Here is a 14624-nt window from a genome sequence, read left to right as displayed (position 1 = left end):
GTGTTGGGAGGACACCCCTACACAACCTTATCACCATCATCATTATCAGTGGGCTCATCGTCTGACACATTCTGTCAGAGCGACTGACGTCTACCACCCAAGAACACCAATTGTGCAAGTCATTCTATTTCACCACTTTAATCAAGAACCACACCGTTTATTCTTTTTAGTTGTAACAATCGTGTAATAAAGTTTTTAATATGTTAGTTGTATAAATCATCGGCTTATTTATTACAACATTAAGTTTAAACAAATTTTTTTTATTGTATTGATTTTATTGATGATTCAAACAAAGAAACAGTTCGGATGTGTTTTAAAAAGCTAGTTTTTACAATTTATAAAGAAATTCAAGTAAAAAAGTAATTATTGGTAATATTCTCGGAATATCGACTTGACGCGTTTCATTAGGTTTTGTACAGCTGATTGATCACACTTCTTGGCCGCAGCATTCCAATTTTTCTTGAAAACCGCCATGGGCCTGTTGGTGTTATCATCCTTTTTAAAAACTCTCTTGGCGATAGCCCAATATCGTTCTATGAGGCAAAGCTGGGGGCAGTTTGGTGTGTTTATTTATTTATTTATTTATTTATTCGATCCTAGGCTTTAGCCTTTAATCTTTACTAGTTTTAACTAAAAAGAATACGCTAACTTAAATCTATTTTTGATTTGTTCTCTGGACATTTCTAGCTTTATCACATTAGCATGAGCGTTGTAGAGCGCCATCATTCTATAAATAGGTTCATTCCGAGCGTAGTTCTGGATACGGTTTGTTAACTGAAACGGCCTTATGCTGCGCAAACTGCTACGTCCTTCGTTAGGTGAGATTTGTGACAACAAATACGGTGAAAAATATTTTCCAGTGTTTAGATCCTTAAAAAACAACACGTCGATTGATTTCCTACGATTTTCCAGTGCATCCAATCCTACCGGCATACATAAGGCTCGATATTCCGGCATTTCGTCCTGCCAACAGAAATCGTTTTTGGACTCGTTCTATTCTGTTTTTATGTAAATTGTAGTATGGCTGCCACACAATAGAGTATTTCCTGAGACACATTGTGGTAGGGTAGCTTTTTGTTTTTGTTTTGAAAAATGTAAACACCAACTGGTCGCCATTTTGATCTTTGATGATAAGCACTGTTCAATGCTTTCTTTTTTTTTAAAACTTCATTAATTAAAAGCATCAACAAACCTTCATGTCTTAACTTGTTATGAATTTACAAATCTTTAAATAAGGAATTTATATGCTCCTCACCAAGGTGCGCTTGCAAAACCACTACAATTGCATTGCCAATTTCATATCGTTACTATCTGGTCATTGAACATACGTAATGTTGTTGTTATGCTTACCCTACACACAACAAAATAGCATAGTAAAATTACTAGATCCGTGGTTTAAATGAACAACACGCAACCATATTTTTGAGTCAATAATGTTTTGTTCTTGATATTACCATGCACATAGTAATTTTACTTCGTGTTAATTCTGGCTGCGCATAGTAATTTCGACTACGTTCACAGTAAAATTGTCAATGAAAGCATGGGTTTGTTTTTCATTGTGCATAGTAAAATTGATATGTTGCATGATAAAAACTATGATATGTTATGATATAAATAAGTACATGTTGCTTGATTTGACAACAAAGTTACCATGTACCATGGTATAACTATATTGAAGTACTTTAGAATTAACGCTCTTTGTGATTTTTTGAGATCTAGAAATAATTTATTTTGAAACGAATTTTTATTTTTCCATAACAACTATCACAACACTTAACTCTATATTTAAAGCACGATACAATAGTCTGCTTGAACTTTGATGATTCAATTAATGAGCAGATCAAATTAGGTAATTGTTCTACTTACGCTGGAATAGATTTGGATGTATTGGCATAGTCATCTTGAGGCCAACGATCCAGAAAGTGGGCGCAAGGATAACGCAGGGAGATCCCCTCAACCGGGGGATTTCAGGACGCATCGGATGGACCAGCTTAAATTAAATCCAAAGAAAGGTCGGAAAAACGGATCGAAGTGAATATGTTTAAAAGTAACAAAAAAAAAATACAATTTTACTTACCTGAAAGACTGCGTTTTCCGACTCGACAAAAGAGCTGATTTATTTTTCACTCCCAGTGAGCCGGCACCTGGTTAGTTGAAACAGCATTCACCTCGTCGACGTACCCGCGCAACATGTTTGTCCGTGTTCCGAAATCGCGACCGGCTGACCAGAAAAAAACAAACACTCAAACTAAGCACATTGGTAAAATTACTATGAATTTATAATGAGCATAGTATTTTCGACAACACAAATGACGATGTTTCAATGTTACCATGGGCATAGTAATTTTAGGAACACGAATTGTGTAATGTCAAAACATCATGCGCTTGGTAATTTAGACACGAGGTAATTACTATGAGCTGTCAAAGTTCGCATAGTAAAAATACTATGTCGTAGTATTATCGCCCAGATTTTTGGTGAAAATTACTAAATCATGGTCGAAAATACTAAATGATGGATATAGTAAAATTATCATGACTCTGTATTTGAAAAACCCATGCAATTTTTTTCCGTGTACCACGATATGCCGAGAAAATGTAAACATGAGAAATCAGCTGTTCGTCTGACAAGTGGGGAAATGCCTTATACTGGCGTATTCGATTGCAGTTCTGATAAGGCCAACATAAATCGAAACAATGGTGTAAGGTGACAAATCCTGCTTACCATACCGTACATGGAGTTTGCTTTGGCAACGACTTGTTCAATATGTTTTGAAAAGTTGAGTTCCGCATCCAACTCAACGCCTAGGTCCTTCACCGACGATTTTCTAGCAATGATACTGCTGTTTTCAAAACAATATTCGTGCAAGATGTTATTCATCTTCCGAGAAAAGGTTATCGTGCTACATTTTGAGGCATTAATTTTCAATACAAACGCGCTGCAGCACTCAGAGAACCTATATACCGCGTTTTGTAGAGTCAAGCAATCCTTAGGGTTTCGAACTGGAAGGAACATTTTCAGATCATCTGCGTATATCAAAACATACACGTCACGCAACACTCCGGGGAACTCGTTCATAACAGTGATGAAAAGAAGGGGTCCCAAGTGACTCCCTTGTGGTACACCACTGTTCACCGAGAATACGCTGGATCTCGCATTCCCAAGCTTCACGAATTGTACTCTTTCTGTTAGGTATGAACCAATCCCCCACAGGCAAGTACCGGTAATTCCGTTTTTACATAGAACTGTTAATATCTTTCCCAACGAAATCTACATCGTTATCCTCAAACCATCTAAGAGTGGATTTAGCGTAGTGGGCTAACGCCAAATCCGGCCAGAACAATGGTGGAGTCGTATGTTTCTTATAAAGTGGCAGCAACCTTTTCTTCAAACACTCCTTTTGGTAGATATCGGCATTTAATGTTCCATTTGTAAAGAAACTCGCCAACTTCAATCCGCAGGAGCAGATTGCCTGCCACACAAGCATTTTCTGGGCAAATTTTTCCACCTCAATTGACTTCTCGATGTCACACATCCTCCCCAACTAGCTGCAGTGTAGAATTGTGGTCCCGGAAGAGTACTCGAATCCTCTTTTACATAAGTTTCATCGTCCATGAGAATGCACGCATCTGGCTTCTGCAAAATTCGATGATACAACTTCCGGGCTCTGGTTTTGGCTCATGATTTTTGTTCAGCCGTTTGTTTGGACACTTTCTGCTTCTTATATGTCTTCAGGCTGTTCCGCTTCTTGATCCGCTGTACCATTCCGATCGATGTCCCAGCTTTTTTCGTCAAATCCCGTATGGACATCGATCGATTCCGGTTGATGAGGTTGATTACCTTACGTTCCAGATTTGGGTCAGATGGTCCTGGTTTACTGCCTCTTCCTGGCAAATCATCGAACGTATAGTGTTCCCCGAACTTTTTTTTTTTTTTAACAATTCTTTATTTGAAACGGCTCATACCTTTAGGCTTTAAGGAGCCAAAATCGATTTTGTTGTTTACAATTGTTTTCTTAACTTAACACTTTGTGAGAGGAGAAAGGAAGATAGAAAGGGAAATATGAAAATAAAAAAGAAATTATAGACGAAGATCGATAGCTTTTAGAAAAAGGTAGATTTCGAACATGTAGTCCAAATCTAGCACAGCTAGTACATCTCTAACTGGAACATTAGGTGGTTTTCCTCGGGCCCTAAGGGAGTCTATTAAATTCGTTCTGGCGACAAGATGGACCTCACACGACCAAACAATATGCTCGATGTCATGGTAACCTTGGCCGCAACTACACAAATTGCTGCCAGCAATGTCAAAACGATAGAGTACCGCGTCTAAGGAACAATGATTGGACATGAGACGGGAAAATATACGAATAAAATCCCGACTCAAGTTCAATCTATTGAACCATGGTTTAAGGCTTACCTTTGGGATAATCGAGTGGAGCCACCGACCATCCTCATCCTCGTCCCATTTGCGCTGCCAGTTGACAAGAGAGTTCCCTCGTACCAAGAAGTAGAATTCGTTGAAGACGATTTCACGTGGATACGTGTCGCCTTCCGTCGCCCCCACCTTTGCCAGAGAGTCTGCCTTCTCATTGCCCACTATCGAGCAATGAGAGGGAACCCAAACAAAGGTAATGGGAAAGCGACGTCTTGTTAAAGCACTCAAAGTATCCCGTATCTTCTCTAGGAAGAACGGCGAGTGCTTTCCCGGTCGTATTGATCGTATTGCGTCAACTGAGCTTAGACTATCCGTTACAATGTAGTAGTGCCCAACAGGCCGTGAGGCGATGCTGTCCAAGGCCCAGTGAATAGCAGCTAACTCTGCTATATACACAGAGCATGGAGACTGGAGGTTATAAGAGGCGCTAGTTGTTTCGTTGAACACTCCGAATCCCGTTGATTCCTCAATTAGAGACCCATCGGTAAAGTACATTTTGTCAGCATCGACGTGTCTATATTTAGCTTCGAAAATTCTTGGAATCAGAAGTGGGCGATGCGAATCCGGGATTCCACGAATTTCCTGCTGCATAGACAAATCAAACTGGACAGAAGAATTATCGTAGTGTGGGCTGAAAACACGAGTTGGAGAGTACGAAGAAGGGTTTACCTGCATTGACATGAGGACATAGTATACAGACATAAATCTTGTTCGAAAATTTTGCTCAAGTAACCTTTCAAAATTAACGATCACCAATGGGTTCATGACCTCACACCTGATGAGGAACCGAAGTGATAGTAGATTGTATCGATCTTTCAAAGGGAGTATTCCTGCCAAAACTTCAAGACTCATGTTGTGCGTTGAGGGCATAGAGCCCATTGCGATGCGGAGACAACGGTATTGGATACGCTCGAGTTTGATGAGGTGAGATTTGGCAGCTGACTGGAAACAGAAGCTACCATATTCCATCACTGAAAGAATGGTTGTTCGATACAATTTTAAAAGATCTTCTGGGTGGGCTCCCCACCAGGTGCCTGTGATTGATCGGAGAAAATTTATTCTTTGTTGGCATTTTCCTTTCAGATACTCAATGTGGGCTCTCCAGGTACACTTGGAGTCAAACCAAACCCCAAGATACTTAAAACACCTCGATTGAGTGATCGTTCTGCCTAGGAGTTGAAGCTTCGGTTGAGCAGGTCTATGTTTCTTAGAGAAAACAACCATCTCCGTTTTCTGAGGGGAAAACTCAATCCCAAGCCCCAACGCCCAGGAAGACAATCTGTCTAAAGTATCTTGTAAAGGTCTGTGCAGATGAGACTCGGAAGATCCTGTGACAGACACCACGCCGTCATCTGCAAGTTGTCTTAGAGTGCAGCCTTCAGAGAGACAAGTATCGATGTCACTTACGTAAAAGTTGTACAAAAGTGGACTTAAACATGAACCCTGTGGGAGGCCCATGTAGGAGGTTCTTCTAATTGCAATATCTCCGTGAGCAAAGTTCAGATGTTTCTCACAAAGCAAGCTGTATAAGATGTTGTTCAATAGTGGAGGCAGACCCCGGGAGTGCAACTTGTCTGACAACACCTCTATTGAGACTGCATCAAAAGCTCCCTTTATGTCTAGAAACACTGAAGCCATTTGCTCACGTTTTGCGTACGCCATTTGTATCTCTGAAGACAGCAAAGCAAGACAATCGTTTGTTCCTTTGCCCCTTCGAAACCCAAATTGAGTATCTGAAAGGAGGCCATTTGTTTCTACCCATTTATCCAAACGAAACAAAATCATTTTCTCCATCAATTTACGTATACAAGACAACATCGCTATTGGACGGTACGAATTCGCATCGGACGCTGGTTTTCCGGGCTTTTGGATAGCGATAACTCTCACTTGTCTCCACTCTTGGGGAACAATGTTATGCTCCAAGAATTGATTAAATAAATTTAACAAGCGAAATTTGGCGGCGTCCGGAAGGTTTTTCAACAAGTTAAATCTAATTTTATCAATACCCGGAGCTGAATTGTTGCAAGAGAGGAGGGCAAGTGAGAATTCGACCATCGAAAAACTGGAATCCAGACCACACCTTTCAGGAAGCACATCCCGGATTATTTTTTGTACAGGCGTAGAATCTGGACAGACTTTCCGTGCGAAGTTAAATATCCATCTATGTGAATATTCCTCACTTTCATTCGTAGATGATCTATTACGCATGCTTCGTGCCACTCTCCACAAGGTACTCAAGGATGTTTCTCTTGATAAGCCACCCACAAAATTCCTCCAATACGCCTTTTTCTTCCCCTTGACCAATTTTTTAAACTGATTTTCAAGGGAAACATATACTTCAAAAAGGGCGAGAGTTCCATATTTCCGAAAATCTTTGAATGCTTTTGATTTGTCCTTATAAAGCTTGGAACACTGCTGGTCCCACCATGGGTTTGGAGGCCTTCGGGGAACTGATGAATCTGGGATGGGTTTTGTTTGAGCGCAAAGTGCACTTTCATGTATTAAACGTGAAAGAAAGTGGTACTCCTCTGCAGGAGGTAAAACATTCGTAGAACCGATTGCTGATGTTATTTCGTCCGAGTATTTTTTCCAGTCGATGTGTCTTGTAAGGTCATATGTCATATTTATTGTGTTTGAAGAGCTAACCCCATTGGTGATTGTAATTTTGATTGGCAAGTGATCACTACCATTGAGATCAGGGATTACCTTCCACTGGCAATCCAATGATAGTGAGTTTGAGCAGAGTGAGAGGTCAATTGCACTTTGTCTTGCAGGAGGTTTAGGTACTCGTGTTTTTTCACCCGTGTTCAAAATTGTTAAATTGAAACTGTCGCAAATGTCATAGATAAGAGTAGAACGACTATCGTCAATTTGTTCTCCCCAGACAGTTCCATGCGAATTAAAGTCACCCAGGATCAACCTTGGCTCAGGGAGCACTGAGCACAGGTCCTCTAGGTGACGTCGATCCACTGCAACTCTATGAGGCCAGTACAAACTGACAACGCATAAGTCCTTACCTCTTATAGTTGTATGACATGCAACAGCTTCAATTCCTCCTGATAAAGGGAGGTGGATTCTATAGAAGGAGTGGTGCTTATTGATCCCCAAAAGCACCCCTCCATAAGAATCGTCGCGGTCTAGACGTATGACATTAAAATCGTGGAATGAGATGTTAGATTGTGAAGAAAGCCAAGTTTCGGACAACGCAAAAATATCGCAACTAGTTTCATGAAGTAAAAATTTGAACGGGTCCAGTTTAGGGACGAGACTACGACAATTCCACTGTAAAACAGTGATATCTCCAACCTCTCGGCGTAAATTAGCCATCGAGAGAGATAAACACTGAAAGAAGGGGCCAAGTTTGCATCAATTGCTTCAAAAATGTCTTAACCATAGGAAGCATTGCACTAACAATACTTCTTATGGATTCAGAAACGTTAAAAAACGTGAAAATTCCATTAAGTATGTCAGAAAACTTGAAAAGTCCCGGTTGATGAGTTGATTCTGACAAATCCGCATTAGTAACGGGAGCTTTTGAAGTCCCAGCTGCTGTTGAATTATTCTGTGGAGAAAAGGTCGCGCGGAATCCAGGAGGAACTTGTTTTTTCTTGTCTGTAGCAATCACTTTTTTGGTGATGTTGATTGGAGGGCTGATTGTCGGGATTTTATTCGGAATCTTAGGGGTCTTAGTAGTTGGTTTTGAACGTTTTCGCGAGTTCGCTACAAAAATAAACGGGTTCTCCTCATCTGTTGTGTCCTCGTTGTCAACTGGCAGCACTGTGAAAATGTTACTGGACTGCGGTTGGATCGGAGGCGCCGCGCCCTTTAGTATGGCGGCATAGGAACGTTTTGACCGTTCCTTCAAAGAGCGCCTTTGACTATCCCAGCGGCTCTTAAACGCCTCGCACAAGGAGATGTCATGAGGTGAGCCCCCGCAATAGATACATTTCTGTTCTATTGCTGAGCATGCTCCATCCCCATGAACCTCCCCGCATTTGGGGCAACGCTTCTTGCTACAACAATGGGAAGCTGTATGCCCCAATTTAATGCAATTTTTGCATTCCATCGGGCGAGGCACGAAGAGCCGCACAGGAAGCCTCAAAACTCCGTCAATCAAGACGTAGTGAGGGAGGGCGGTACCCGCAAAGGTCACTCGAAATGAAGCTGAAGGCGAGTACTTTTTAACTCCTTCTACGACGGTGGTAGTATTGAGTTGGCGGCAATCCAAGATTTCGACCGAAGTCGAATCAAGGCTCTTAAATTTACCAACGCCGTGGGATTTAACGTACCCAGCCTCCAGACTCATTTCTGAGATCACGCCCTCTATCTCTACGTTTCGAGACGGAATGTAGACGTGGTACTCTAAATTAATGAATTTGCTGGCAACAATTTCATTAGCGGATTTATGATTGTCCACGACAACGCGCAACTTGTTTGGTCGCACCTTAGTAACGCAGGTTACGGAGGGCCACCTCGCCAGATCTTTAGTGATCTGCACTACGTTTAGCTGTTTGCCGTTAGCTTTGGGCCGGATGAAAACCACCCATGGCCCAGAAAAAGACGAACCATCTGTGTAGGTTCGGAGTCGAGGAGCTACACTGTCATCTGTGGGTGATGAAGAATTATTGGACGTACGAGAATGATTAGCACTTGAGGGACCAGCATCGTCTGAATCCTCCAAATGCTCTTCATTCTCGTACATGGCTTCCTTTTCGTCCACCGATGACGAGTTTAACCCCCCGCCTTCGTTCATATTTTTGCACGGGAACACGAATGTCGCCCGTGTTTAAAATATGACCGAAGCAACCAAAATTCAAAATATGTACAGGGAAATAAATAGACGAGAGAATAGTGAAAAAATGAAAAAAGAGACTTACAAAGGTTCTTGCACTTTTCAATTGCATGTATCTTCTTTTGTTCAGCAACCACGTGGTCCTTGGAAGAAGATGGCGACCAAGTTGAGTCTTTGCTGCTGATGACGCTCTTGAACGCAAACGACCGATCCACCGAGACGTCCTGTATCCTGCTACCCACGGCAAACAGCACCGGAACCAACGGTAACAGCTCCCACGTTATCCACACTCGGGTTTGTCGGGGGAACAATCAACACTTCCCCGATGGCGACAACACTCGCACCGATGATGATGGCCAGATAAAACTCACGCCAATTTCAATTTCGTGTCTCTGGAATTCGGCAAACGATTTGGTCGGTAGAAAAACAAACCACCACGTTCGGACTAACTGCACTGTCCGATTTCACAAAAGCAGCGAGTTATAATAAAACACACTCCGATCGAAACGTTGGGAGAACACAACCGTTCAGCTTGAGCGATTGAGTTGGAATCGTTCCCCGAACTTGTGGATGATAAATTTTACGCTCGCCGGATGAATGCCGAAACGTTTCGCCACTTTATTCATCGAAATGCCCTTCTCTCGCATCCAAGTGTTCAACACACAAATTTTAACTTCTTTTTTAATTCGCGACATTTTGGGAGAAACAAATGTTTCAAACGTAAACAAAGCGCTGGTTCACTCTTGACAGATCAAGATGCTACATACAGGTGTGCGCACAGTTGTGCGCGTTCACGCGTTGGTAAGTAGAAGGCCCAAATATGTTTATAGTTAATTTTCGATACACTCCTTAGCTCAAGTATGCTGAACAATTTTCTGTTCGCTTAGTATGTCAACGGTTACGGCCTTACATAAAGGGTTTCCACGATGAAATTGCCACACTATGAAATTGCTCTAACCTTTTATCCGTTGGTTAGAATTTAATGAAAATTGGGGTGGATTTAGTTCATAGTGCATTGTTTACATCCTGCAAGTTTTAAAATCCTGTAATGAAAACTCGCGGAAATGGAGTCGAAAGAACGGCTCGTGCGTGATAAAATCTTGCGCATTCTTCTCTCGCATCGTTCCATCGCTAAAACGTTGGGAATTGCGAATTCCACGGTGTCGTGAGTGATTAAGCGGTTCGAGGAACGATTGACCACTTCAAACAGATCCTCGGCAACCTGTTTTTCACGGCCAAGGATAAGTTCAGCGTTCCTTAGCATGTCCGCACTAATACGATGTCCAAATTTGCGAATAAATTCCTGGTTTGGCAAGCCATCTGCACGTGCGGGAAGCAGAGGACGTCTTTCGTGACCCAGGACACGATGAACGGAGACGTGTACATTAGACTGAGTCGATTTGGGGTCATTTTTGAATTTCTCAAACCCTGGGGTCTAAAAAGCTTCGTCGTGGTCTAAAACTCATGCATGATTTTTTGCAGAATTTTAAAGTAACGTCTACATGAGTAAATTTCAACTTTTAGGTTTGTATGAGAAAATTGAATATTTTGTACTGAAAAATCAACATCGTTTTTGTTTCTTCAGTGGAAACGAGCCAGCTAAAGGTTTTTGTGCCAATTTATAAAATTCCGATGGGAAATTCTCCGCTTAACAACTTTGTCGAAGACCGTAACTTCGTATCTTATTAGGCAAAAAAGTTATTAGCAGTTTAATAGGGGTATGTCTTTTCGCATTGATAAACATCAAATTCAATTGACATCACTGCAGGGTGCCTAGCGAGGTACTGCATGAAAAGAATTCATGCAGTACCTCGCTAGGCACCCTGCAGTGATGTCAATTGAATTTGATGTTTATCAATGCGAAAAGACATACCCCTATTAAACTGCTAATAACTTTTTTGCCTAATAAGATACGAAGTTACGGTCTTCGACAAAGTTGTTAAGCGGAGAATTTCCCATCGGAATTTTATAAATTGGCACAAAAACCTTTAGCTGGCTCGTTTCCACTGAAGAAACAAAAACGATGTTGATTTTTCAGTACAAAATATTCAATTTTCCCATACAAACCTAAAAGTTGAAATTTACTCATGTAAACGTTACTTAAAAATTCTGCAAAAAACCATGGATGAGTTTTAGACCACGACGAAGCTTTTAAGACCCCAGGGTTTGGGAAATTCAAAAATGACCCCAATTCGACTCAGTCTAGTGTACATGAAAGAATGCTTCCAGAAGCGGCTGCTTCCTTTTCTGAAGGCCCACAATTTCCCAACCGGGGAACTGAAATGAACGGAGGAAATTTGTCAATGATCACACAAATTGTGCAGCCAATGATTGAATTTGTGGTAATTTGTGGCAATTTGTTAGAGAAAATTAGAAGGTTTGAGTTCAAATGAGAGAAACCAGTGCTCAGAGAGAGTGAAAATGTGCTAATTGTTGCAATTTGTGAAGCAGTTGTGGAATTTTTATCATTACCACTCCAAATGCAAAGAGTTCTCTCTTGATTTCAATCCCTTGGTGCCAACAATCTTCTGGCCGGATTTGGCCTCATGCCACTACTATAAAGACGTGCTGAAGTGGTGTGCTAACAATAAGCTCAATTTTGTGCCGAAAATGTTCAACCATCCCAACACTCCGGAGCTCTGTCATCGAGAAATACTGGGCAATTACGAAGCACCACATTCTTAAACGACCTAAGGTATTGAAGACAGTCAGATTTCGATGTCATCTTCCATATCCTGGCCACCATCGACTGGGAATCTGAACTCGATCTATTGAATCCCTCTGCTGCGGCCGAAACCTTTTCGCATATCTTAAATTACGTTATCAACCGCCAGGTGCCAAAGCGCTCGACTTCCGAGAAATTGCGGACTCCCTGGCTTACGAAAAAGCTGCGTCAACTGAAAATATCATAAGCGCATATCCTTCCTATCTAAGGATGTATATCGAAGACTGAACTCCGCTTTTAGAAAAGCCAGTAAACGTTGTTACCAAACTTTGTTACTTTAATTTATCGGCCTTATCGGTGAAAAGTGATGTCCTTTTTAGTAGGGACATCTAAAGATTATATAATTTTTATATAGATGGATAGAAGATTATATGAAATGAAAGATGGTGAAAATGAGCGGGTAGAAGCATTTTCATCACATATCAAATTTTTGTTGCTCACGGGCCAAATAGAGTTACAAATAGAGTTGCATCTACCACCACACATCTATACATCTATAAAAAATTCCATAATCTTTAGATGTCCCTACTAAAATGGACATCACTTTTTACCGATAAGGCCGATAAATTAAAGAAACAAACATAAAATTACGGTGATTAATCCTTCATTAAAACGTTGTTACCAAAAAGTATCTTTTCCGAGTTCAACGTTACCTCAACTCCAACTCAAAATCGTTCTGAAAGCACGTCAAAAGTCAGCAAAATGAACCTGGTATTCCAACTCAAATGTTGCTGGATGACAACCGAATTCTGATTGCGGAATCAGTGATCTCTTTGCTCGAAAATTCTCGAGTACCTTTGCTACTGCTTCACCATCCACAGAACATGTGAAGAGTGCTGTTAGGAATGTTTCCCCACTTAGCTTCTGCATAAGCATGATTGTATGCGGCTATATATAAAGCAACGGCAAATCTCAAAACCTCCCTCTCTACAGTCCCGGACGGTAGGTAGATTACCTCTCTAATACGATTAATGCCTGTTTTACTGACTCCTGTAAGACTCATCTTTCATGCTTCCCTTGACAGAGCCAGCCAGTTCTCTGCTTCTCCGTTGTGCCCCAAGGTAGTCACCTAGGACCGATTATATTCTTAATCTATTTTTACGATGTGCTCTCACTCCCCGACGGCCCGAAACTTTGTTATGCTGATGATTTTCAATTGTTCTACACCAGGAACGGTCAGGACGACACAGATTACCTACAAAACCAGATCAATCTATTCGCACAGTGGTGCGACATTAACTGCCTGCATCTCAATCTCAGTAAATGTGCAGTCATCAGTTCTCACGAAGACGGCAGCCTTTTTGAGCGGAGTAATTCTTAGGAGATGAGTCCATTACGCGGGTGGACCACATCAATGATCTGGGTGTAATACTCGACCGTAAGCTGGAGTTTATAACACATACGAACTACGTCGTCTAAAAAGCTTCTAGAAGCCTCGTATTTTTACTTCGAGTGGCCAAGGACTACCAGAACGGTACCGAGCGGCTCGAGGCTATCCAGCGGCGCTTTTTCAGTTATGCCCTCAGACACCTAAATTGGCAAGACACGTTTCACCTGCCAAGCTACGAACATCGATGCCGTCTTATAGAAATGGATACTCTTCAAGCCCGAAGAAATGCAACACGGGCCTCTTTCGTCGCCAAGCTACTGACATCGCGAATCGATTGTCCTACGCTACTGGAAGCTATTCCTCTTATTGTGAGACCCCATAGACTGAGGAACCAGGGCCTTCAACTGTATATTCCCATTTGATTGAACAACTTTTCCTCGCTTTTCGATTTTGACGTATCGAGGGATGTTTTCCGAAGAAAAGTTATAAGTATATTGAGAAATCGTTAGTTAGATGTAAATTTTCTCTAATTTTTATTTTAACTTTAAGTCATCATTTGTCGGGATGAATAAGCCATAACGACGCTTAAAATCCCTCGAAAAAAAAACTTTAAGTCATCATTTGGAACTATACTTTGTCTGTTGATTGAATAAATAAAGAAATATTCCCTTCCACAGTCCTTCTTTTTTTTTTTAAATTTTAAGTTGAGCGTGGGATTAGATCTACAGCTTGAGAGATGAGACCTGAAACCATAGACATAAGGCATAAACTTCGATCCCTGAGACTTGAAATATAAGAATTGAGACCTGTGGCTTGAACATATGAGACCTTAACTTGGAACATGACATCTGAGACCTAAGTTTTGAAACCTGTGACCCGAGACATAACACCTGAGACCTGAAGCTTGAGTCCCGAGAATAGATAAATGAAATTGAAGACCTGAGATTTCAGATTTGAGACCAAAGATCTGAGACTTGAGTTAAAATGACACCCGAGACTCGACACTTTACACCTGAGACCTAAGTTATGGGCCTCATCTAGGGCCTGAGACTTGATACGAAGACCTAAGACCTGAGACTTAAGATTTAAGACTTCAGATCTGAGACTTGAGATTAGCAATTTTACTCTCGAGACAGGAGACCAGAGACATGGGACATGGCACGTAAGATCTGAAAATTAAGACCTGGACCTGAACCTTGAGATTTAAGACATGACACCTGAGACCTAAGATATGAAACATGGAACCTGAGATCTGAGACTTGAGACTTTAGCATTTCACACATTCAATGACATATACTGCTAAAAGATTTGATGTGACCATGAGAAGAATAAAACCTTTCAA

Source organism: Uranotaenia lowii, chromosome 1 (genome assembly GCF_029784155.1).
Source record: "Uranotaenia lowii strain MFRU-FL chromosome 1, ASM2978415v1, whole genome shotgun sequence".
NCBI lineage: Eukaryota > Metazoa > Arthropoda > Insecta > Diptera > Culicidae > Uranotaenia > Uranotaenia lowii.
This window is presented reverse-complemented; position numbering follows the sequence as displayed.